This window comes from Epinephelus lanceolatus, chromosome 4, assembly GCF_041903045.1.
Source record: "Epinephelus lanceolatus isolate andai-2023 chromosome 4, ASM4190304v1, whole genome shotgun sequence".
NCBI lineage: Eukaryota > Metazoa > Chordata > Actinopteri > Perciformes > Serranidae > Epinephelus > Epinephelus lanceolatus.
In genome coordinates, this window is record NC_135737.1 from 40,203,792 (window position 1) to 40,231,560 (window position 27,769).

General features: G+C 40.9%; 1 protein-coding gene across 3 annotated transcripts in view; it reads left to right on the top strand.

Moving 5' to 3' along the window:
• The window catches only part of lsamp (limbic system associated membrane protein), a 754,238-nt gene that overhangs the window by 359,555 nt on the left and 366,914 nt on the right, over positions 1-27,769 (top strand). The gene's annotated exons all lie outside the window — the stretch shown is intronic.

Here is a 27,769-nt window from a genome sequence, read left to right on the forward strand (position 1 = left end):
GGCGCCGACTCTCAGTCAGATGTGACCTGCTGCAGGCTTCCACGTTCACTGCACAGATGACAGTGTGAGTACACACTCAACTCATTAGACACAGCTCAACAGTCTTCTTTGAAATCTCGCTCTGTCACAGTCACACACATGAACACACACACACACACACACACACACACACACACACACACCTCCATTGCAGTCAGTGCCTCTCTTTCTCTCTCTCTGATGTTTCTATAGCAACGGCAGGCAGGCCCAGAAGTGGGGGAGAAGGGAAGCAGTTGTATCCAGAACCCAAAGTGAATTAAATACCCAGTTAAAATATGCACACAATACCAGTCAGACTGTGGCTTCATTTATCACTGTATCACTGCCGGCACATCTGGGGAATGGAGGTAATAGTAGGGCATCGATGCAAATGCAATCAAAATACGTTACATTAATCACTCTAACATGAAATATAAACTCAGTGGACACTTTATAAAGCAAGCACACCTGCTCATTAATGCAAACAGCCAGTTCATCCGCGCAGCAAAGCTCGGGGCTGCGACTCAGTATAGGAGGCATACAGACTCTCAAACTGAGAGTACACCCCACACAGTCTGACACTTTTTGATGTGTCATGTTCTTTTTTTTTTTTTTTTTTTCTAAATAATGGTAAATAATGTCTTGTGTGGGAGGATAAGTTTTAACGCCAAGCCACAGACTCTTACATGAAAACTGCATATCCAGACCAGTGGTAATTAGCACATTGAACAACAACAACCTGAATATGGATGAGTTTTTACAAATGAATGAAGTAGCTGCGCTTCATGAATTACACATCAAAGTGTTATTATACAACTCCAAACTATGTCCTACTTGTCCACCAAAAAGTGCAAAACAAGATAGTATTATTAGTTTGGCCTGTTGTTGCGTCTGCGGTCAGATAATTGGCTGCCGGATCGTGCTGTCAGATACAATAAACCACATCCTGAACTGCGGGGCCTTGTACATGTTCAGTGCCTCTCAGTATCTATGTGTATCTATGTGCTTTTTCAATTAGCCCCATCATGAACAGTAGCACTAACCCCTCCGTCTGCTGTCCCCACATGACCTCCTGCGCTCACCCTCGCATAAAGATTATGTTTTTCAAACTTACTTTCCACTTGTTTCCCTAAAGTGTGAAACATCGGGGTTGCCAACATGTGCAGGGCAGATGGAGGAGTATAGTACTTTTTAATTAATTCCACTCAGAGCAGACTTGGCAGCCACAGCCACACAGTCATTTTAAACATGGACTTCTCTCAAGAATTAGGTTGGCAGCATATGGCTGCGAATTGGAGACTGCTGCCCATATAACTGCAGCGTCAAAACAACAGAGAGCAGCTGGAGATAAATATGGCTGTGTTGATTAAATGTGGATATGAGCTAAATTGATAAATAATGAGAGAAGTTTGGTCATATGTTTGGTGGATCTGTCTGTGCACGGCTGCAGCGCAAATACGGCGAGAAGCACAGTAAATGTTTTTGCGCATGCTGTGTGTGTGTTCGTGTGTTGTGTGTGCGCAGGTGCACACAGACCCAGTCCAGCACAGTCGGGGTCTGCCAACATTTTTTTGTGGTCCATAATTCCATAATTTGCTAGTTTGCTCACTCCCTGTTGAAAACAGTTTTCTCTGCAGGGTAGTACATGACATTTTCTTTTGGAGATGGTAAACAAGTGCTCTCCTCACCAGCCCTCCTGTTCCATTAAGTCCTGCTAAGATCCTTTGCAAATCACGTCCCAGTTCACCTCACCACAGTAAACAGGACCCTGTTGTCTGTGGCAGTGTGTCATTTGAGTTTGTGCCATTTCAATGAACCTCAAATGATTGGACTGGCCCACTAAATAAGATTCTGCATGAGTGAACAAATATATCTGTGACTCAGAAATCAGTCTCCTCGAACAACAGTAGCACAACGAGACATTCCTAGTTGCTCATTTCTTCATTTCTATATTGGAATGCACCAGAAGCAAGTGAGATATTACAGTATGGCTGCTGTAGTGTGGGGAAGTCGTTATTGGAGGTGAAATTATTTATGGATGCTGCCACATTTCAAATTGCATTAACCTAGTCAGACAAGTAAAAAGATGCTGCTCTTGATTTCAGCAGTGTTTACTGCAGTTTTAAAACTGTGCAAGAACGGAAGAGCTAAAAGGAAGTCAAATGTGAAGATGAATATTGAGCAAAGTCTCCCATCATAACACTTAAGCTCTCCCTGATGATATACAGGGGGAGCCTGTATGGAGTTGTAAGTCAGCTTATAGCCAGCAGATGTCTCTCCTATGCTGAGGAATCAACACTCTCCACAGAGGCTGCCATGTCTAATTTCATCTTCTCTCCTATGTCGTCAGAGTATATAAGCTTATCTGAGAGACGGCGTGCTGATAAACAGATAGGCTCACTTCCCCAATCACTTTGAATGAGGCAGTCAAGTTTGATGGATGGGTCTTATCGCAGATCTTCTCATGGAAGAGGATGGCAGCGGAATCGCTAATCAGGTCCTCCATGTCCCTATCTGATCCATTATGATCCACCAAGTAAAACTAATAAGAAAATATCATTCTTTCTTGTCTTTTCCTCGCCTTTTTGAAGGGGCCAGAGTGAAGTTAATTATGGGAGCACATTTGGGATTTGACCCTCACGACTACCTAACTTGAAACTGCGTGTTCATTTTAGATTGTACACCATCTGTTTCTACACTCTACCGATGTGGTTTGTTGTCTTTATTGAAGATACATGACAGGTTGTCAGGGACATTCAGCCGAAATGGCTTCATGAGTAGACAAGGCCACAACAAATCCATCAGTGTAGCTTTGACACTACCATGCCAGCGCAAGTTTGACAGATCAATTTTCTTTATTGTAGGGTGTATGCCAGTCCTCTGTGTTTTCTTTGATTGTGTCATTTGTACAGCGCAATTTGATATCTTATTGAGTGCCTTGAGCCAGCGTGCTGTATATGTGGGTAAACCCATGTCAGGTTTCTATAGGAGAACTCGGCCCAGTCTCGTTAAATGTCTCTGAAACTGGGAATATGTTACAGTTGCATGTTTCAAACGTATCATTTCAACATTTCTAAAGTGATGTAATATATGACCTGACTTTGTCATCGGGAGGTGGAGGAGATAGTGGGTGGTGAGACAGCTGCCAAGCTTCAGATGACTGCAGACAACTCTTCAAGACCAACAAACAACATAACCAGTTGTGTTATGTTGAGGCACTGCTGTGTTTTCGACGGCTTTCAGGCTGCAATTGTGGGTGTTCCGTAGCGACCTGTCGGTGTGTTTCCATCGCCTATTTAAGCTCCAAATGGGGGTGTTTTGTAGCAACCCATTAAAGTTTTTCCATCAGCCTTGAGGCTTTAAACGTGGGTGTTTTGTAGGGATCTGTCGGAGGGGATAATGCCACAAAAAAAACCTTTGTATTTTTGAGACAATGCTACTTTTCCTACCTGGTTTGTGCCCCCCAAATAGGGTAGTGTTGTTGAAACAAAAAGTTTCAATATATGTGCGACATAATAACATGCAAATGGAGACATATCTGTGGTTTGCGGAAGTGTTCACTGCCAACATTTTTACAATGATGGATGTTGGGGTTAGAAAACTTAATCGGAAAAAAAGGTTTTTAATATAGCACTTAATGATACAGCTTGCAAAACTTGTTACTCTGACTCTGTTAATTTAATTTGTTAGGAGGCTTTAAATTGTCAGTGGGTGCAAATGCCAATGGGTATGGAGTTCACCCCACATCTCGGCTAATGTAAGCTGGGATAATGGATGATGATAGACCTATTAGCATTTAGGTTCTCCTACTTATGTGGGTTTTTTGTCGCTGTTTATTTGGGGGGGCAGCTTGGTGGTGCAGAGGTTTGCATTGTCATCTCTCAGCAAGAGGGTTCCTGGTTTGAGCCTTAGGCTGGGGGAGCCCCTTCGTGTGGAGTCTGCATGTTCCTCTCGTGTCAGCGTGAGTTTTCTCCGGGTACTCAGGCTTCCTCCCACAGTCCAAAGACATGCACATCATGTTCATTGGTGGCTCTAAATTGGCCATAGGTGTGACTGTGAGCGTGAATAGTTGTTTGTCTCTGTGTGTCAGCCCTGTGATAGTCTGGTGACCTGTCAGACTATACCTGGAGTACCTTGCCTCAAGCCCAATGTCAGCAGGGATAGGCTCCAGCGACCCCGGTTATGGGAAATGAATGAATAAGTGTTTGTTGTTTTTGTTGTTGTGCAGTGGTTAATAATATACAAACTTAATTTTTTCCTCATCTGCTCTGCAAGATTCATGTGGACATCACACTTTGTGAATCTAACCTTCTTTCAAGATGTTGATGCGGTGAAACAGTTGCGCTCCCCTTCACCCCTGCTAGTTCTCTCTCTGCTCTATTCTGTTTCATCCATGGCTCGGAGCTTACGATCCACATATTGCCTTCATACTTGCTCGGCTGGAAATAGAGCCCATAAGCTGCACGACTGCTCAGTGGCACAAACAGAGCCTGATGAATGCCGATAGCAGAATATAACACGAGGCTTATTTTCTACTGTGGCTGTGCATTATGAAGAGGTGGAGACCCTGTATTTAGTAAAGTGTGAGGATTTTATTTATTTATTTATTTATGCACTTATCAAATGAGCTAGTAATTATCATAACTCACCATTTTTTTCTGTTCTTTTTGGCATTTGTATGTTGGATTCCCACCCAATCTTGTTATGTGCTGATCAATAATCCATATTGACTAAAAATCCCTAAATAAATTACATTATTTAGGTGTGGCAGCTGTAACGCAGCAGAGCCAGCCAATGTTTATGCTCCCATTCCTTCTTAGATCTCTGTGTATGTTTGGGTTAACAATATTTTTTATCTACTGCTGTAGAGGGTTTTATTTTGGATCAAGCCCGGGACTCGTAGCAGGGGGTTGAGTACACAACATTTCTCTCTGTAAAATTCAGAATATTTTAGTAATTACAACAAGGACATGGAAGCCGTTAAAGCACAGTAAACAACTGTGGCGCCATATCTCTAATTTGAGCTAGCTGGGTTTTTTTCTTCTTCATTATTATTATCAGCGTCGAGCACAGCTAAAAAGGAACATGTGATGTTTGAAGACATGACTCATAAGAAATTCTACAGTGTGCAGGGCCTCTCCTTTTAAATGTGTAATAGTAGTGCACACACATCTAACGACATACTTCTATGCATGTGCATGGAAGCATGCATGTCCCTTATGCACACACACACTATCCAGAGGGGGGAAAATAGTTTTATCTCATTACCACATTTTGTTTAAAGTTTAATAGCTTTTTTTGTTTTCAATTTTTTTTCCAAATCAATTTGGAACTCTTCTTTGAGTCAATTAAAAGTTCTGATGAGATCTCAACTCAATACTTTTCAGCCTCTTTTCAAACTAAAGCTGTTTTGGCCAAGGAGTACAGTGTTTTTAGCCCCCAGCATTTGTTTGAATCCTACAATTTGATATCAGTATGAAAACATTGGAGATGTAAGTCATACATTCTGGCTGGGTGCACAAAGTAAAAAAAAAAAAAAAAAATCACGTCTGCTTTTGGCTCTGGAATAAAGACTATGCCCAATCCCATCAATAGAACTGCTAAAGGCAATTTCAGCGGAACCAAAAGTTGCAGTCTCCCACTTCTTTGGCTGTTTTATTTTTATTTTTGGACAAACTGCTTTGAAGTAAGGAGACCATAAATGTTTTTTTATAGGCTGAAGAGGTCAAACAGGGAAAAAAGTACACATTCAACTGTCGTTTGCCATCCACTGAATTCATCTCACGTACAGGCAGCTCAGGAAAATACAGAAAACAGACAAGTTCTTGACTTAACCTTACACTAATGCACCGAGTCCCTTAATCCATCCATCAACCTTTTTTTTTTTTTTTTTTTTTAAACCCATCGTTGTCTTCACCTCGAATCAAAATAAGGGTGGAAAACACTTCCTGTGGGTCAATGTCGTCCGACACAGCGAATCAGTCAGTGTTTGGATTTGTGAAATATCCTTCAGCAATGACGTGACGAAAAGCTCAATTCGAGCCGAGTCAAATAATTCACCATTTTTATGAGCGTCCTTGTCAACCACTGAAGTGATGATTAGGTGGAAAGTGGAGGACGGGAGTTGGTCATGCCTGAATGGCTCTGTGTGAGGAAAACAAAGGCGCAGTGGCTGACAACGAGTGGGGTGAAATCCCGGCCACAGAGGGCTGTGTTCACGCCATTTAAAAAAAATAACTGAATAAATCAGTAAATACAGATAGACGCTATTGACACACACAATATAAGTGGTTATGCTGGATGTATGGATGGATGAATAGATAGATAGATAGAATGGATGCACCAATTTATTGGCTGCAAATCGGTGCCATCGGCACTGATGGCAGTTGGTAATGTTTTTCTGCTGCGTCACATCAGTTTTGCGCAGGCTATAAAGCAGGGCTCGAGACTAATGGCATCCCATCGTCCCAGGGACAATAGAAAGATGTATTTGGGAAGAAGAAATCTTCTCTGTGACACCGTCAGAATGAAAAGATGCAGTAATCTCACTGTTGACATGTTGGGATGCACCCCATTGTTTCATCATTGTTGACATCGGCAGGAAGAGAGCTAATTAATATTAGCTGTTAGCAGCTGGTGGCCGGAACTAACTGCTGAAAGAGCTTGCATTGATGTACATCATGATGCATTCAAGCTCTCTTCAGTACAAATGACTATTGGGCGATGGTAAATTATAATGTTCTCATTATGTGTTCAAATTTAATCTTGTAAAATGTAGTTTTTGGCGAGACACTTGAGTATATACACTTGTTTTGAGGAAAAATTTGTTGGTTATCACAGTAATATAGAATGGATATTAGAGAGGGAATCATGATATATATTAGGGGTGTAACGATCCATCGATCTGCATCAATACATATGGATTAAAAGCTGAACAATCCAGTGTCATTGATACAAAGTCACCATCATTAGGAAATGCTTTTATTTTGAAAGTCTGTGTTACTGTCAAACGGCAGCAGGCAGACGGCAAGCAGCCGAGAGAAAGACGATGAGGATAATGTTATTTATTGGGAATACATCAGCAGTGTGAATATTTTGGATTTCAGAGAAAATATAGGTTAATTAGACAGAGTAAGTAAGACTAAGAAAAATAATAATGTTACGTGTGGTTTGTTAAGCTATAAGAGGAAAATGTCAGCTAGCCATGAAGCTAATCTATGCAGTGTAAACATGCTTAAGCTAATTATGTGCAACTAGTGAAAAACAATTGTTTTTTCCATGAATCTTGAGTTATTACTGAGCTGAATGTGATACTTTTGTTAAATAATGTTGATATCAATCCATGTTTTATGGCTGCTGGGAGAAGTTTGCCTTCACGGTTTTAAGCCAGATAGTCCTGAAGTTTAATGCTGTTTTATGTGTGTTAGTGGAGTCACTTTAAATGAAACTTAACTGCACTTAAGTGGTTACAGTTACTTACATTCTTTGTATGTTGATTTTATTTTTTATGGCCAAAAGCAAAAAAGAAAGGTGTGGCAGCTTCTTCTGTAACTGATTGTATTAAATGGGCAGATCACATATCGATGACAGGCCCCTAAATTGCATCAGTTGAAATCGTATCGTGGCAGACTTTGTAATATCGGCAAACATCGTATTGTTGTCCAAAGAATTGGTATAATATTGATTTGTAATGAAACGGGTGATTTACACCCCTATTATATATAGTAAAATGAAGCAGTTATTTAAAACAAGTTTAGATATATAGTTGGATTGATGGATAGATAGATAGATAGATAGATAGTATCCCTGGGCAACATACTGAACTGCAAATTGCTGTTCCATTGGTTTGTGAGTGCATCTGTATGTATAAGCTGAGTAGCAGGTGTCACCTTGTGTGGTAGCTTCAGCCACAATGGGTGAATGTGACGTGGCATTAAAAGCACTTTGAGATGACAAGAAAGGCACTATACAAGTGCAGGTACATTTACCATTTACCATAGGAAGATCGGCAGGCACAGACAGAGTAGTTATGCATGCCACTCAAATTTCCGAGCACGTCTTGTCGCAGAAAAAAAATAATTTTACTCATAAGTGACACATTTAGATTACTATGAATCAGAAAGCCTAGTGCGTTGAACCTCTTGTTTATCCACTGTAATGTAGGTGGTGAATAACAATGAGCTGTAAAACTTCCAACACATAAATATTCCATTCAGAGCTCTACTCAATAACCTTAGACTTTGCAAACTATAGAGGCTATAAGGAGCGCTCTGAAGTTGGTGGGCAAATTGACTGGGGGGATAATTTGCCTTTGCTCCCGGCACACTATAATTCAATAACGTTTGCTCTTATAGGTACAGTTCATTTTCTCGCTCTTCTTTCTATATCTCACGAGTGTTGGCTTAATGTTTTATTAAGATTAGCTTATGGAATGGATACAATGCAATTAACTGATGTATAACATCTCCCCACAGCCACAAGTCTCGCTGTGCTTTCAGCAGCTAATTAGCATTATCATTCACTTGTTGAGCCATTCTGTATTATACAAACAGTCGCCGTGCTCATTAACTTTAATGCGATTTGTCTGACAGGCATTTCAATGATTACCAATACCTTATGCTGGAGGAGGTGTTGAATAAATTCAGTTGTTGTCTAATCAGTTTTAAATCTGTGTTTCGAATGCAAGGTGCTGCACTTCTGAATCAGTTATATTTCCCCCTGAGAAACCTCGTTTACAGTACAGCTCCTTCAACTCTGACCAACAAAAAGATGGGTCTCTGTAAGTAAACCTTCATTACCACATTCTTGCAGTCTTTTGGGGGGAATTGCATTTGATTTGCATCAGCTTCCCTTTCTTTTTTTCCCACAGATTATTTGCATATATTAATGAATCAATCTGCATAATCAAAAACAAACCAAGAAAAAAAAAGAAGTCTTATAATTTATTTTGTATATGACATGGCTATCACCTGGTGGTTCCTATAGGACACCTCTCCCAGAACGAGAGGTGTCACTCAGCAAGTCAAACACCAGAACGGGATTGCCTCGTCGCAGCTATCAGCATAATTTGGTTGTTTTGATGCTTATCTGATGAATTTCTCCCATCAAAAGTTAACTTATCGTGAAACATTCTCATGTTTTGGACACGATTCAACTTAAATAATCACTGAGAGTAAAACTACAGGAATATTCTGACACATCTTTTTATCATGTTATCTTGACAGCTGGAAAAAAGCATCAAACAAAATCAGATTTTACAGCAGTGTTGCACAAAGTTTTCATAGAATAAAGGCGAAAAATGAAGAAATTCATATGTGATTGAGGCTTTAATTGATGTGAGTCTGCTCAAACTTATGAAAGACAACACCACAGTTCTGTGAGCACTAATTGTTGTCACACTGTCTCCTAAATGCTAATTTAAACTCATTATACAACTGCTTAAATTGCTATTAAACACCTCACATCCCTTGCCCCACTCTCAGGTTACAGGGCAACCTCTTATGCCCTGCCACTAAGCACTATTGATATTCTTGAAGATGCAGCAAGTAGCAGGTAATAAATCATTCTCTGATTAAAGCTGTGGACCTTATGTTGTAGGTGATTAGCATGCACTGAGCCATCACAGGTTGATTTAAATGATGACTCATAACAAGACAGCAACAACTGTCCTTTTCCTCTGTAGCAGAGCTGAAGCTGTTTTCTCCACTTGTGCACTGCAGCGTGTCTTCCTAAACTGCCCTAAGCAGTGTTTTTGTCAGATGGTCCGATACTAGACATAGTTAACTGAAAAATAGTTAGGGACTAGGGAGTGCATTTTTATAACCGCTGTATTTGTGACACAAAATACCTTTTCAAGAAGAGAGATGCAAATGTGTTTGTGTCTGTTGTTTTTCATTGTTGTATTTAAGACTAAACCGAATGCACGCACCTATTTCAAAGGTTATTCAAGAGTAGTCATTATAAGCATTATAAATGTTACAAGACTCCCGCTGCACCAAAAACTATGATCACAATGCTGCTTTCACGTTATTAAACGGCCGGTGGCAAAACTTCACATTTATTATATCTTTAATATCTCTCTTCCTCTTGGTTGTTCAGAGTAAAGGTGTATTTACATGGATACTTCGTGTAGGTGTGTCAAACACTTTCTCAGTCTCTTTTTGTCAGCAGAATGTCTTGCCTCCAGCGTCTTCCTCGTGGCGTGCCCGTTCAGCTCAAAGGCCTCCCTGGCTCTGTTAAACAGGTGTGGCTTATAGCAGCTAATGAGTCAATGCCACCAAAACCCAAGTGTGACATCAGTGGTCACCCTACCTCCTACCACCTGCCTAAACCACACCCACATCTACAAGACATATCAATAAAGCTGTCATTAAAGGAGAAATGCCGCTGGCACAAATACCTGTGAAAGCTGCCATCTGTTTCTAATAAACAACCAGTGTTGATGTGTGTTGGCCTCGGACAGTGGTATGCAGCTTGGCAGCATACATGTAACACCATTTACCATCCCCTTCACCTCTCAATGACAAAGTCAGCTTATAGACATGTCAGCACATAACAACAAATGCAACATACTAGTCAGTGTAGCATGAGCCTTCTAACCTCTGTCTATAATGCTGATAACCACTGCTAACACCTTTTTAATAAAGACATATCATTTAGACAGGGTGATGCATGCAGGCCTGAAGGTCTCTCAAGAGGATCTACTGTTTACTTAAGAAAAAAGAACAACAACAAAAAAAAAAACCTTTGTCTGCACTCTAAAGGCTGACTGATCTATTGAAAGCACAAACACAATGCCAGCAGGTTATGCAATTGTGCCGCATGTCTTGTTCTTGATAAAAAATCTTGTGTTTTTGAATATTTTATGAACCAAAACTAAAAGCCTTTTCCTTTTTGTTCATCCATTATATCAATGTTGCCATCTGTATCAGAGTACCTTGATGGTGCAGGAGTTCACAATGCATGAAAAAAAAAAAAAAGTGCCAACTCTGTGACACTATTTCAGCCATACCCTGTGAGTGCACAAGTGTCCTATGTGTGTCTATACTTCCTTTGAGGCACAAACACATAATATAGTGGCCTGTTATCCATCACAACTTGCTGACAGAGTCTCAGGGAAAGAGTGTTTTCAAAGTTGACAAGCCAGAGAGGGAATTCTCACCGCTGCCTCGGCTTAACTTCAGGGGGTAAATGGAGCTTCTTAGAAAATGTGGTTTTGTGTCTGTGTGCCTGCGAGTGTGTGTTAGTGTATATACAACAAACTTGAGGAGTGTATCGATAGACTGACCTGTTCACTGGACAATCAGCAACAGCAAAGTGTCTCTGCTTCAGGTAACGCCCCCCCACTGTTTATCCACTTTCCCCTGAAACGTCTTTCCCCTCTCAGCCACTTCTGAGAATCTTCTCTGGTCTTTGAACAGGCTCTGCCCTCCAGTGCACTTGTTGGTATTAGGCGGAGGCTTGCCTCTGGGCATCGCTTTGGAGGAGAGAGTGGCTGCATGATGTTCTCAGGTTGTGTATAAAAGAAGAAGGAACAGTGGCAGGAATAGGTTTCCTCTGGTTTCTGAGAGGAGAGTGTCTAAATCTGTCCTGACACAAGCTGCTGTCTGAGACTGGAAAAACAGGATTAAAGAGGAGTTAAAGAAATGTTAGGGACCAGTATATCAGAGGTTACAGCTGCAGGGCCCTGAACATAAGAGATAAAAATCTTGTTTTGCCAGAGATAACAAAAATCAAATTATCCAATGGAGCTTCTACCTGGAACACCACACACATGCTACAGAGAAAACAAGACACGATAGTAAAGTATTAAGTAGTACAGTACAATGAGGGACAGATAGACACAGAGATGTGTTAGTGCTTTAGTTGGGACATTTCAGCCGCATGGATGCACTTGGCTGGTCATCTCATTTCATTGTGCGTTACGGGTTATGGCAGACACTGACCTGTCGGGTTGTAAGAGTCCACAGTGTTCCACCTCAGTGCTATCCTGCTGTCCCTGAGGACTCCTCGAGGACCACAGTCTCTTCGCTCCATCATGCACGAGCTCCCAGCTGAACTTTCTTTGTTGTAATTGCAGAGACCAACTGTAACATTATATTGTTGGACCTGTGAGTCACATCATATGGCCTGTAGGTTTCGGGCCAGCAGTGAGCTTTTATTTATAGCGATGACATGCCAATATAAATGCTATATTTCAGATTTCACATATGTCTAAGCAAAGGCATACTTTTTCACTGGGGACAGGGGGAAATGTTCACATCACTTTTTAAAAGCCTGTTTTTGTCATCCAAATGTTTATTGATTTAGATTCACACTGATCTTACTGTCCAGCCTGATAAGAGAAGAGTGAAGCTGATAAGCTCGTTTGAGCTGCCTTCAGTTATTACTGTGCTGCACACAAAGCAATGAGCTTAACAAGCTTTTTTCCTGGGGTCTTGACGAAGAAGAAGAAGTTTAAATTGTTATTTATTTATTCAAGGTTCAAGGTTCAAGAATCTTTATTATCCCCTAGGGGCAATTAGTTTCACAGCTAGTAGTTAAAACAATATAGATACATATACAGTACAGGCCAAAAGTTTGGACACACCTTCTCATTCAATGCGTTTTCTTTATTTTCATGACTATTTACATTGTAGATTCTCACTGAAGGCATCAAAACTATGAATGAACACATGTGGAGTTATGTACTTAACAAAAAAAGGTGAAATAACTGAAAACATGTTTTATATTCTAGTTTCTTCAAAATAGCCACCCTTTGCTCTGATTACTGCTTTGCACACTCTTGGCATTCTCTCCACAACACACACATCAAGTCAAAACAAGTCATTTAAAAGTCTAATCATTGCAGGGACAAATAAATCTTGGTCTATTTGTCCTGCATCTCTGCACCAGATATCTGCATCCGGACAGAAGCAACCTGAACTCTCCATGAAGCGGGTGGTCTGGATCTGCCAGGATCAGTCTGGCCTTTTTCACCAACCTCACCTTGTCACCTTGTCCGGTGAGGTTGCTCAAGGCTGTGCCAGCAAATTTACTGCACACCCTGAAAATTCCCAATAGTTTGTTCCTGTTCTTAAATGTTAAAAGTCCGAACCGGCAGATGAAGTTAAAGGTTATTAAAGACAAGATAAAACAAGAATAAGACATTCTCATAAAAGTAGAATCCACATTAAAACCGCGGAGCTTCCGATAAAAATACATCCGCTTCTTTTATTTGGTTATTTAATTAGTTATTTTGTTAGTTAGTTTAGTTTCACTTCCATTGTTATTTTTCCCAAAACAGCAGCCAGGGGTTTAGTTCGTTGACACGCTGTCCACACTGACTGGACTTGAGCTGGTTCCCAAGCCAAGTTCCCATGGGCTGAGCGACTGCTGCCCCAGAACACACCTCACCTGCTGCCAGAACCTGGGCTCAAACCAGGGACCTTTAAATCTTTGTCTAATGCTCTCCCAATGGAGCTATTTTAACGAAGTGGGGCCGAATGCATCCTTAAAAGGAACGAATACCTGCAAACAGTATTCAGAGTAATAAGTGCTATAGCAACTGGACATGCTTGATTTTCTCAAAGACATTTCAAGTCACATCCAAGCGGCTTCTTCTGGTGCAGAGTCACAAGTTTTAAACTCTGAGTGGTCGTGAACCCCTACAGAGTTGTTAAAGGAGCTATATGTAAGAAATCTAAAACAAATAGTCGTAAAATCATCTTAATATGTCACAGAGACTAAGGAATAATGTTCATATAACATACTGATCTCACTGACAACAATAGTACAGCCAGAATATTCGCATTTAAAAAAAAAAAAATTTACAGTCTGCAAATCATGTTTATGTTTTTCTGTTGCGCCACCCACCGCCGTCTACCAGTCACGCAGTCAGTAGAGTCTCAGCATCAGTTACAGTTACGACTGAGCTACAGCAGCACGGGACACTGCTAATGCTGCTTGGCGTGCTGCTGTAGCTCAGCATCAGTTAAAGTTACGACTGAGCTACAGCAGCACGCCAAGCAGCATTAGCAGTGTCCCAGTACATAGCATTAGCAGTCTCCTCATTTGTATCTCGGCAGCAGCGTTAGCAGCAGAGAAGCCGGACTTGCTCGAATGGTCCGCTGGAAAACCGAAGATCAAGGACGCAGCGACGCGGCCCTGCCACGGCAGCCGCCCGTGGGCAAACAAATCAGTCTCCAGCATGCCGCTGTCCAGCAACCTCGAATCTGTAGGGGAGGGGGGGCGGACATGACTCGCGGCAGTATTTTGAATTTGGGTGCAGTAACCGTTTTGGCCACATTCTTACATACAGTGCCTTTAAGATCACATGTGAGTCGTTGACCCACCCGACCAACATCTGTGTCATTAAGGCTAGCCAGGTCCAGGTATGAATGGGTGTCACTTGGACCCACTTACTGTTGTCTGTCTCTCAGCTCTTTTCACAGACCTTGTTGTGTCTCTTTCTCTGGTGTCCACTGCAAATCCAAGTTTTTTGGATAAACACATGAGAGACATGTCAAGAAGTGCAATGTAGCCAATCAGAGGCAGAGCAGGGCCAGTGGCGAAGCAGCAGGCAGAATAAACTGAAAGATTAGTATGTGATGTCATGCCGAAGTGCTTTCCTTTGTCTACATGCCTCGGTGTGGCGCTGGTGTCAGTCACCTTACTTATCCTCAGTTTTATTCTACTTACATTGATCCAGACCTCTGTAGAAGAATGTCTAAGTAGTAGTGACGTCACCACCCCACTACTGAGAAATGTAGTTAAGTCAGTACTGTCGCTACTTGTAGTGATGCTACTGCCCAATGCTGAAAACAGGTCCATCAGGAAGTTAAACAGATAACACCACATTAACCTTTATTTATTTAAATTATATTGAATAATGTATTTAATGGTATTATAACTTTAGATAATCCTTTGTTGTATTTGCGCAGACCAACTGTAAAACATGATCTGAGTTCTTGCCTTTCCTCCTGGTCTCCTCATGATGGCTTTGGTGTTTCTGTTAGGGATGGGACCATACTGTTATTAATGCTTTAATTACATCAGACCAGCAACCTGACAAGTCTTAAGAGGTCAGACGGACTGAAAGGGAGAACTGAAACTATTTGGCACTTCCGTAATCCCATTGCGTGTATAACTACAGTACAGTTTCAGAGTGGAGTCATGAGATTAACCTGTGGCACCAGTCTCGTACGAATGGGATCAAACATGTGGTGACCGTGCGCATTCAATAGATCTGCGTCACAGGTGCGTCTCCAGTATGAAAGGGTATGAAAGAGGCCAGAGCCTGAGCTGCAATTGGACTGACCCTGTTGACCTCAAGTGGGAAGAGAGGTGGAGAGTGTAGCTGTTGGCAAACAACAGGTGCTGATTGGAGTCAAGGAGCAAGGCTTTCTTTTTCTCTCCCCCTTATTCTCTCTGCCAATATTTCCCCTGGTCCTCAGTGTGTAGCCAGCGTTGTGCACACTTCACAGGAGCTGGCTCAAAGTTCAGGTCTTCACAGAGCTAAAGTATGTTCATAGTTGACAATTCTGAATTTTGAAATAAGCTCACAGTCCTACAAAGTGAAGTAGTTTATGTTCATTTCTTCTGTTTTTTTTTTTTTTTGTGTCACAGACCCAGTCCGCACAATTGCATAACAATGTTATGAATGTATTTATTTATTTATTCCGTTGGAAGCTGTACTGTATTGTTCATGAATCTCAATAAAATCAAATACTCCAACACATACTCACTCCGACCTTGTCACTAACAACATTTGGTCATGGACCTTTCACATCCAGATATGATGTGAAAGGTACCGTGGGTGCATTGGTTGGGTATGTTCTGGGACACCGTGTCAAGTTAGGCCTGTTATTCGCATTGTCTCCTTCCAAAATACACTTCAGATTTCACAGGAAAATTATCGTTCACATACAGTCTCTTTCAAAGTAAACACACTACGTCAGTGCAACAATGCAAATTGCCTTTTTTTCCCTGCAACAACTAATGCACGTGGTTCGGTTTAGGCAACAAAAACATATGGTTAGGTGTTGGACCGATCCATCACCCCTCCTACTGGCCCTACTCAAAATTTCGCCGCCTTAACTTTTGCATTTCTCCGGGCACATTTAAACTATAAGCGACTAAGCGACCAGCCAAGTATCATACCAACATTAAAGTACGGCTTTTTTGTGAGTGTCTGACACCGCAAGTCACTACCCATGCGCCGGATTTCAATGACTTCGGGACCAGGTTGAATATTCATGTGAACTGTCTTTAGCATACTGCTAGATGCAACTGGTGCAATTTTGACGCCCCATCTTTGGTGGATAAAGCTCTACATCACTCTTCAGTGACCTTGTTTCACAGGAGAATCTAAGACCACAGATTTGGCCTTTCGACAGCACCCTTGTGATGTGCTAAAGTAAAGGAAAAATTGTGTTTACCAATAAAGATTAATGCATTTTAATGGATTTCAAAGACCTAATAGATTAAATGCTTCAAATCTATCATGATATTATGACCCGTGCAGCCATTTACCCAGCAGAGAGTTGGATTTGTGTTTGTCTAAAAAACACTGGAAAACAGTTCCCCTCTCCATCGTACGCAGGGGTGTGGGTTTGCTTGTTGTCTTGGCAACTATTTATGATTTACAGTTCCCTGCCCGCCATGAACATAACCTCTTTTTCTGCTTGTCTTTGCTGTGATATTGTTCTGTCATTCCTTCAATTCTTTTGTCTATTCCACTCAGGCTGCAATTTGATAGGAGCAGGATGGAGATGCACTGTAACTCAGCCTGACCCCTCATGCAGCACAGCAGCGCTCCCGTATCTGTCATCTGCCACTCAGATCACAGCAAAAAAAAAAAAAAAGAGGAGAGAAATAGCTCAGCACTCAAACAAGGAATAATTTCACTTTTTCTACAGTCAGTCTCTTTTTTACCCGCTCTCCTTTTTCATTTTTTCTCTCCTCTTCCTGTCTGGCCATCCGGTCTCTCCATCCCCCCCTTCAGCTTCCCTTTTTTGTGGTTTTTATTTTGCAGCTCTGATGGGAGAGAAATAATCAGGCTGCCAAGTTGGCTAGCCATGGACAGCATGGGGCGCTTTGATCTGGACTTTCTTTTATAGGCATGCACACACATATGGTCATACATGCACATACACACACACACAGTGCACATGGCGCCAAGGACCAGCTCAGTTGAAATAGTTTTTGGGTTAGAGATTTTCAGTGTTATGGCTGTAGCCAGCCACACAGATGAAAGGGGTGCAGAGAACTAGGATGTTTGCCAGTCAGATCACAAACGACTTTCTTTTTTTTTTTGTGCTCATGCTACTTTACCACTTGGTTAACCAGCAGTGCCTCTAAAATGCACCTCTGCCAGTTTGCTGGCTCCAATGATGCACACCACTCTTTATGCTTTCACAGCAATACTTTACACATGGTTGTAGATATAAAGGCTGCTATAATAGGGTCAGATAATCGAATTTATGCATGGTCATGTGAAGCAATGGCCCGCTGAAGGTTAGAAGAGGGACCTTAGTGTTGTGTGTGCCTATAGGCGTCTGCGAGTGTGTGAATGTGTGTGCCTTTGTAATCCTACAGTACAGACAATCCCAGGAAGTATTGCATATGCCCTTTCTCAACTTGACTGTTTAAGTAAAGGTTCTAAGGTCTGAGAATTCAGCTCTCTGTGAGTTCAAGGCCCTTGTGATGGTTTCTATTGAACGGAGTAATTGCATAACTGATATGCAAATCTAGATAATCCTAAGAGTCAACTCACTTAATATGGTCCTTGTTTGCTTTTTATGTAACCTGGTTATTGTTGTTTATGTAACCACGGCAGCTGTGTATGTGTTAAGTCATGAATGAACCCAGCCTCTGTGCAGATGGTGCATTCAGTTGTTTTCAGGCGCTTGATGTTCCAGCTGTTCGTAGTCCGCACTGTGACAAATTCCCATGGACTGCATGGCCTGATTGTGAGCACCACAGGGCCACCTCTTTTTTTTGTGTGTGGTGACGATATCATCAACTACACAATGATTATAAGTAGATGGCATTTTGGGTCACGGAGTAGCGTAAGGCCCTTTTTAAGTCATTGCAGGCTTGTCTTCCTGGTATATTATATATTTTCAAATGTTTTTGTGTCACCGACCCTTGGTGAAACTGTCTATGAGGGGTAGATGTAACATAAAAGTCAACTGATAAAAGTCTAGGTGATGAAAGTACATGCGAGTCGAAAAATAGAGGGATAAAATGGATGTGAAATGAAAGATACAGAGTGACAAATTATCAAGTGATTTGATTAATTCAAACCTGATTTGATTAAAACACCTGCAATATGTTGAAAACAGAGGCATGATTTATCATTTTCCCCTGTCCTACATTCATCATTCTCAACAAAATTGCAATTTATCAATTAAGGAAAGTGGCCTCAAGGGCTGGCAGTAACAAAAAAATAATTGAAAAGAAAATGCCAACATATTAATAATATAGTGATGAAATGCACATGAATTGAAAAATAAAGTGATGAATTCTCAATTAATTTGATAAACTTCATTGACATTTTCTATGAAACTGTTTTCTTTGAAAATCATTGAGGCTGTCTACTATCTACTGTCTACCATTCAATATTCACAACACCCTGCTGGCATTTACAGCATCAATTTTTGTTACTCCTGCAAACATCAATCAAGAACCATGCCCACTGACAGACTGATTGAGTTTTTGGCTTTCTATTTTTCAGTCCACTTCAATTTTTATCAATTATTTTTTGTTGCCTCCACCACTTTCTCTTGTGCCTATGTATAACAACCCTAATGATATCTGACCTTGCTGATGTCAACAACACGATCACAGGCAGGAATGCACCCTTGTTCCATTACATCTCCACTGAATAACAACCATCAATTAGATCCTTATAGATAAACATAGATATGGTTTTATGGATCCCCATAAACATCTCTGAAATGCCTAGTGTGTGTGCCGATTAACCTATGATTCCCAGCCAAATAGCTTTACCAATAGCCAGCCATCAAGGAGAGCCATTCAAATGACAAATGTCCAGTGTTGGGTAATTGATGTATGGAGGACAGCTTCGCCCCGCCAGTCCCCTTTCCTCTGCATTGTCTCCCCAACGCCCTGCTGGGGTCGTTCAGTATTTATTCGCCTGACTTGGCTCCTTTATGGCCCTGCTCTGCTTAATGGCCCAAAAGAGAGCTGCAGATCACGTTTTACGTCCCCTCATAAGATGATGCATGTTATGATTCTGCTCAGATACTGTAAACTTAGATTAGAGTATTTCAAAAATCAGGCTCAGTAATTTAGCCTGATGAGACTCAGAGACAATACTGTCCAATAATGTAAGTGTTTTTCTTATGTGGCCTGATTAGAGTTCTCAGGACTGTGTAGGTGTGCATGAATTAAGCTTGACTGACACAACATTATCACTGCTGTTAGCTTTGTTTCATTTGTTATTACAGAACGACCTACATCGTAATCATTTCAGTGCTGCATGGACTTTGGTGACCTTATGCTTTCCAGCATATAACATAGCTGCAACCTGAGCAGAGGTGTAAAGGCTGTTGGGAGCAGTGAATACATGTAATTAAACTAGTAGTTCAACTACATTCATATTTGCATAGTGATTCAAATACTGACATTATTTTTTTTGGCCTTCTTTTTGTAGTTAACTACTGAAACTACAAACAATTTTGGTGAAAAACAAACAAATGATTTTTTTTTATTTTATTTTAGGATATTTTTTACTTTTTTATTTTTTAATTTTATTTATTTTTTTATTTTACCATTGCTTCTCTACTGACAAGCCCCCAATTCCCTTTATTCCTTTTATCCTGACTGCTGTGAAGGCATGCCTGGTAAAGCTTAGATTCTCTGCCCGAGCCCAAGCCTGACCTGGACCTGACCCGGCCACTATCCTCGGGCTCGGAGGGGTCGGGTTCCTCATAATAGACCTAGGCAATGGAACCAACTATGTGAGTTGTCGACGGTGACAACGCGTGTCGGCTTTGTCAAGTGTACCAAGTGCAGCACGATGCTGGTATATGACAGCAAAAAGACAGGGACCTCGACACTTAAGAGGCACATGACGAAGGCTTGCCATGGAAAGAAAGACGAGAGGCAGCCTTCAATGTCCACGTTCATATCCTTAAAAAAAATGTTGGGTTTAAACCGGGCTCGGGCTCATAATTACGGTTAAAGGGACGGGCCAGGACAGGCTTAGACAGAACATGCACGGGCTCGGGTGGGGTCAGGCTGGATTTTTTGGGTCCAATCTAAGCTCTCATGCCTGGCAGTGCATTCATGAGGCAGCTACCACCACACACTTGTTCCCAATTAGTAGATAGTGTTGGCCATTGCTATTTGTTAACCAATGGTCAGAGAAGTTGTTGCATGCTATTTTTGAAGATACTTGACTAACTATGTAATCCTGCTTGGTGCAGAACCCCGACCTGGCCTCCAGTTACTGAGTTACCCTGAGCACCATCTTGTGTCAGAGCGGGAAGGAGAGCTCAGTAGCCAGGTACTAAACAGCGAAGAGAAAGTGCTCGTAAACAAATTCTAAAGTGAACAAACTGATTGTGTTTCATGTCATTTTAAATGACTGCAATTTGACGCAGCTGAACATGTGGTAATGATGTGGATGACTGTGTGCACCCTGAACATTAAATTTTGCTGCTGTGACCACAGCCATCACAGTCAGTGTTGTTTACAGCTTGTTTCCAAAGTGGCTGGTTAAGTTAATGCTGGTTTAACGTAAAACCTGTGATTTAATGCAGTCACATCCATTCACCATCGTGCTTCATGTGGAGTCCGCCACTCTGAGGCATTAAAAGCAACAACCACACAAACATGAAATCAGAATTGTTGTGCTTAATTTATCTTGCTCTTTTTTTTCAAACAGCTTTTTTTCCAGCCAAAACATTTTAAAATCAAACACAAAAAAATCCATGATGACTAAAAGCATGCTGACTAAAGATGTAGGCGTGTTGTTAGTCTTACTAGGTGCTGGCCTAGTGAGTAACATCCCCCCACCACATCCACCATCCCCCCTCTGACTCTTAGAGAAAGTGTTCTCATCGGGTCTCCAGTCACCATGATGTTTTTATCTCTTGCTGTCTCCTCATGGCTGATACTTTTCCATTAGCATGGAGGGGGGTGCTGGCGTGCATGGCCAACACCTGAATATATTCACCCTCCCCTTCCTGTCTCTTTCCTGCTCTCCACTTTCCCCATATCCCTGTCACTATCCGCTGATTATGTCTCATCCATCCCTTCAATCTCACGACCATCCTCTCTGCTATCTCTCTATCAGCCCTGTTGCAGCCATCGCTCACTCTCCACTCCTCTTCCCTCCTCCATCCCTCCCCACGCCTAACCTAAACAGTGCCTGTTCAGGGCCTTGATAATCCCCTAAGTTCTTTTCTAAATGGCTGACTAGTCCGGCAGTGTCCCCTGAAAGACTTAGCATTATTGAATGAAATGTGGTAAACGCTGCCGCAGGGGAAAATTAATGCCACATCGTATCACTCTCACACTTCATCTCCTCCCGTGTGTTCGGCCCGACTATTGTCTTTATTGAGGGATTGAAGCTGAAGACTGATATTCCCTATTTCTATTCGTCTGCCACTGGGGCTGGCCGAGTGTAGTTGAACGCAATACAGAGCTGTCACTTTTGATCAACATTATAAAGATGGTTCAGGGCTTTTTTTTTTTTTTTTTTTTTTATCTTGCGCATGCTCCTTCTTCAAATGTCGCTTCATGGAAAGTCATTTCCATTCATTTTGTGTTTGCCAGGCATTTAAGATGGGGAGTGAGACTTCACAGGAGCGTTTAAAACAAACAGAAAGAACAGGAACATCCATTTTGAAGAACCCAGGTGGAAGGATGCTAAATAAAAATTAATCATCGCCTTCTGCAAGGTGCGGCAATACAGTCCTTTGATGATTCACCCTTAAAGAATACACTTGGTGCTCTGTAAGACTTTCTTTTTATGACACATCCTGCCTGCACAAAAGCATTTGAATTTAAGCAGCTGTATTAGCTATTCTGAGTTTTTTCTAATGAGTTTTCATGAAAAGGACACTCAGCCATAAAAGGGTGCCACCCATGTTTAAGTTATTTAAGGGGTCTTTGGTGTCTTTTATGTTTGTAAGCTGGGATGTTTTATGCAAGAGACCAAGAAAGTACAAACAGTACGGCACAAAATATTTCCCTCTTGGGCAGTGTCTTTTATTTTTTTTGTTTTTTATTCACTTGGAATTACAACCTAAGAGTGTGCTTTTAAGAGACATGGGTTACATTCATTTATTATTTCGCGAAATACACAAAAACGGACCTCATGTATATCCACTGGGAGCACAAGAGAAAGTACAGGACTGAAGAGAAAAGTAAGGATAAATGTGCAGTAAAACTTTTCATTAATTCACCGAATTTTCTCACCAATCAATCACTTCTTGGGTCAAACCAGACAGTTGAAAATTAAACACCTTCGTCAATGCTACATGGCAACACCGCCACTTGTGGATAAAGAGAAGATTTGAGCTCTGGCTTTGCCGCCCGTGTGTGCTTTCAATCTCTATGCTAATTTATCACCTTTTGAAGAATCCACCAGGATTGTTTGAAAATGAGTTAGGTCTTGTTAGTGGAATAAATGAGGCTCCAATCACCAGTAACTATGGGAGCGGGTCCACATGTTACAGCAGGCAGCACGGTCTTAACAGCTCGTCGATGAGAAGAGGAAAGGCTCGGAAAGACTTTGACATTGATTAAGCATCGAGATACATCATCCAGCTGAGATTAGCATTTTCACTATACATCACTTCAGGTCAGAGTTATTTATTACAGTTTCAGTGGTGCCATGTTATTGTAAACATACATTCACTGGCCACTTTATTAGATACACCTGTTCAACTGTTCAGATGGTAGGGTCAGAATTTGGTGTAAACAACATGAAAGCATGGATCCATCCTGCCTTGTATCAACGGTTCAGGCTGCTGCTGGTGGTGTAATGGTGTGGGGGAGATTTTCTTAGTACCAACTGAGCATGGTTTAAACACCACAGCCTACCTGAGTATTGTTGCTGACCGTGTCCATCCCTTTATGAGCACAGTGTACCCATCTTCTGATGGCTACTTCCAGCAGGATAACGCACCATGTCACAAAGCTCAGATCATCTCAAACTGGTTTCTTGAACATGACAATGAGTTCACTGTACTCCAACGGCCTCCACAGTCACCAGATCTCAGTCCAATAGAGTGCCGAAGTCACGCCCCTTCTGGTAGAGCTCATGGGACCTTAGATCGGAAAAAATATGAATGGCAGTGAATGGGGAGAGCAATATTATCTTTTGTTCCCGTTTGAGTTGTGACATGAAATATAAATATGTTGTTAATGAATTTAAAACATTTAATTAGAAAGACGCAAGAGTACACAGGAGGAGGTCGCGTATGTGACATCATAGCTTTCGCTCGCTTCCTGCAGCTTGGCCTCCCCGCTGAAATTCCACTGTTTTTTGATTAATCGATTTATGATTGAAGATGCCTGTGTGTTTTGTGGCAGGTTGCAGTCACTCCAAGTTGCAGGAAGCGAGCGAAAGCTATGACGTCACATACGCGCCGGCCTCCTGTGTAGTTTTTCTAATTACGTTTTTTTCAAAAGCTTATATCTCAACAGTTTTACCACAAAGTATGACTTTCTTGACCTTAAAATTTATGTTTTAAATTCATTAACGGCATATTTGGATTTCATGTCGCAACTCAAACAGGACCAAAAGATAATATTTTTCTCCTCATTCACTGCTTCAGCTTCTGCTTCCAGCTTCACCGGAAGGGGCATGACTTCGGCACTCTATAGAGCACCTTTGGGATGTGGTGGAACGGGAGATTCTCATCATGGACATGCAGCTGACAAATCTGAAGCAACTGTGTGTCATCATGTCAATATGGACCAAAATCTCTGAGGAATGTTTCCAGCACCTTGTTGAATCATTAGTCGGGTTTCCATCCACCTATTTTTATTCACATTTTCAACAATTGCAAAAAAAAAAACTTGAATGGAAATGCCAGAAATTCAAAAAAAAAAGGCCGAAATATCGCAATAAAGTTTTCACTCTTGCAGGGGGTGGAAAAGTCAGCGTATCGATATTAGGAAGATGTGACTTTTGGCAATGGAAACAGAATTAGCGAATAAATGATGACATAGGCTACCGGATCCTACTTCTACTTCACACACACCTCTGAACTTAGAGAGAGGTAATTACTCCAGTGTCAGGTGAGTGTAGGCTATTTCACAACTTACCTGAATAGACTGGACGTGTTGAATACCGCTGCATCATGTGCGCTGCCTGGTGTACCAACACAGACATCACGGCGTTATGTAGGCTACGCAGACAGCACTGATATGAGTGTGATGAGAGCTCTCGCAATAGCCAAGAAGTTCCCAAGGAATCTCTCCATCTTGTCGTAGTCATGGATGTGCTGGTAGTTGTTTACATCAGTTGTGGACATGAAACGCTCTCAATGACGTCATCTCATGGCGCCCTCTTCTTCTACGGGTGTTGCATTTTTATTTTTCCTGAGAAGCGCCACCTACTGCTCGACCTGTTGACTCCCAATACTTGCAAAACAATAATGAATGGAAACGTGCATAAATTCGCATTCTCTTTTGCGCATTTTCACAAAATTCGCTGAAAATTTGCGATGCATTTAGATGGAAACCCAGTTAGTATGACACCAAGAATTAAGGTGGTTCTGAAGGCAAAAGGGGTCCAACCTGGTACTAGCAAGGTGTACCTTATAAAGTGGCTGTTGAGTGTCAATTTACTCCACTGCCAGACTCAGACAGTTGCTGTGGTCAATCATATGCACACTGAAAGAATATGCTAGTGGATAAAATCAGCTGTAAAAAGCATCTTCTCCTTTGACATATTGTTTCATGTACTCCGTCAGTCTGTTCATTTTATCAAGATATCACTATGACAATTGAGATAATCTGCACAAATTTCTATTTTATATTTTTTATAATTTTCTAATTTCTAAACATCTACTTGTATCAATACACAGGATACAACAGCATACACAGGGCTGATTCATTCCCTGATGTGCCCTGCTGTTTCAGCAGTGTTATTATTGCTGCCGTATAAAGCAGCTATATTATAACCTATAATTTTGCATTTCAGTAGCCTGCCAACATGTGGCCTCTTTAACACCCAGGCTTATCAGAGTCAAATGACACCGTATTACCGTGAATCAGTGCTCAAATAAACAAGGAAATCCCTTAGGTGCCCACACTAATATCTTTTGCAGGTGGCAGATCTTTCTTTTCTATCTTTCCTTTCTTTCTTTCTTTCTTTCTTTCTTTCTTTCTTTCTTTCTTTCTGTCTTTCTACACAAAGATCTTCAGTAATTGCTTTTGTGTGTATTCTCTTGAATCCTTTGTATGAAGACGCTCACAGTCTTGCAACTAAATCTGAACTCATCAGTGCACGCTGGCTGCACGACTTGAATAAGCACACTCAGGTGGATGCCTAAGCCGTATATTGTTCCTTTAATTTTCCACCACTGTTGTCGAACATTTCACCCACCCAGCTGGTAAACCGTGCAATTTGAAATTACCACAGTTTAAATGGTCAAATTTATTTCTGTCTCGCAGCAATGCAACCTTAATGTAATAATAATTAGGTGGAAAAACAAAACAAACGCTTACCTGGTGCTCGGGATTTTGAGAATGCTAACATTTATATTACTTTTTCCTCCCTGCATCAGTGCGTACTGACGAACCACAATGAGGGTTCCTATAAATAAAATGACACCGTTTCTAACATTTGATACATAATAGGTGTTACATTTCATCTTGGAATGATCTCTTTAAATGTATGTGCCTTTCTTTTGTTCCCCCCCCGATACAGACACTTTGATTGCAGGGTAAGTAATGTAAGATCTTGAGAGGGTTAATGGCTTGTGATGCATGTGAGTGCTGTTTCTGTATATCTGGCTCTGTCCCCATTTGCAGAAGAAGCTGCAGAGCCAAGTCTCAGGGAAAGGCACAGAAACGCATAGAATTCAGCACAACAAAGTTTACTCACACCCTACATTTAAGATAGACCATTTTTTGGCTGTGTGACAAGGAATCTTTTTGTCCCTCCAGTGTAGAAGGCACCCTTTTGATCATTTTTTAGAGATAAGTGTTAGAGGCGTTTTTGCTTTTTGCAGGAGAGAATGACAGGTCCAATGTGAGAATGGGAGACGAGAAAGCCTGCATCACATTTTATGGATGAGAATCACACCCACCTGGGAAAACCGCCCACTCCTTTTTTCTTTTTTTTCCACAATTGATGTGCATAAATTGACTGTAGGTGCTGAATCCCATTGGTTTCAAATAGAGGCCACATGTTACTTTCTTTTCATAAGAATGTTTTGAAAAAAAAAGGCACATCTGTGACAACAAAATAATTCTAAGTAGTATTTCTTTTCTGCAAGACCGTACAGTTAATTCCCCTTCAGCTGCACCCTGGAAACATCCATATGAGATGAGCTGTGGAAATGTCCCCGTTTGAGCTGTATTCAGAAATCTCTTTGTTCCTCTCCATTGGGTTCCAGCCTAACCCAGCATTACTATGAATAGGGAATCTGATGGTGATGTAAAGTACCATTGTGCATGTGTGCAGGTTTGTGTGTATGTGTGTACATGTCGGCACATGATATAGTACGTGTCCACCCGGTGTTTTGATCATTTCTTCTTAGTGCGAACTCAGAAGATCAAAACAAAAGCTGTCCTACATAAGCTAGGGTAAAAAGAGCAACAAGAACATTTCGCTGGGAAAGAAAAAAGAAGGAAAACGGTCCATATTTAGACAATTTGTATGTTTTGAGTTGTCCAGTGTGTCAAACTACAGGCTACAAACTAATTAACACCAAAAAACGGTCAGTTGACTCCCATTTTGAATGTTGAACCACCGTTAAATAGGCGTCAGTAGGGGTTATCAGCGCTTTAGATACAGGTTAGAGGGCTCCTGCTACACAAAATAGTATGCTCAGAATGGTGTTATCATCTTATTAAATGGCCATTGGCCAACTTTAGTTATATTTTAGCGCTGTTGTTAATGTGTAGTTACGTTAAGGCACAAAAAACTCTTGGTTATGGTAAGGAAAAGATCATATCTGCATTTATAATTCAAAATTATCTATGTTTCTACTGTACAATAGTGACTTAAGGCACAATTATTATTACCGTGCAATAATAGGTGCAAAAATTTAACTGCTGCAATTCTCTGTGCAATTATTCAATTGTGCAGTATTCTTAACACTTCATGAATGTATATATTTATTCAGCATACAATGCACATAACTGTACATAGTTCTTATGTTATTCATATTCTTGTCTTTATTCTATTGATGTATATTGTAGTAACCATTGTAGCAATACATATTTTATATTTCTGAATGTAACACTAGTTTGTACAGTGAAATGAAGCACAATGCACATATTTGTATATTCTAACACACTTACAGACTCAGCACAGTGAATACATATATATATATATATATATATATATATATATATATATATATATATATATATGGGTGCACCCCCATATATATATATATATATATATATATATATATATATATATATATATATATATATATATATATATATATATATGTATTTTTATTGTTATATAGGTAGGTACTTTGTGAACATTTTAGCATAATGCATTTTATCTCTGTTTTAATGTATTTTATTACTTTATATTCTT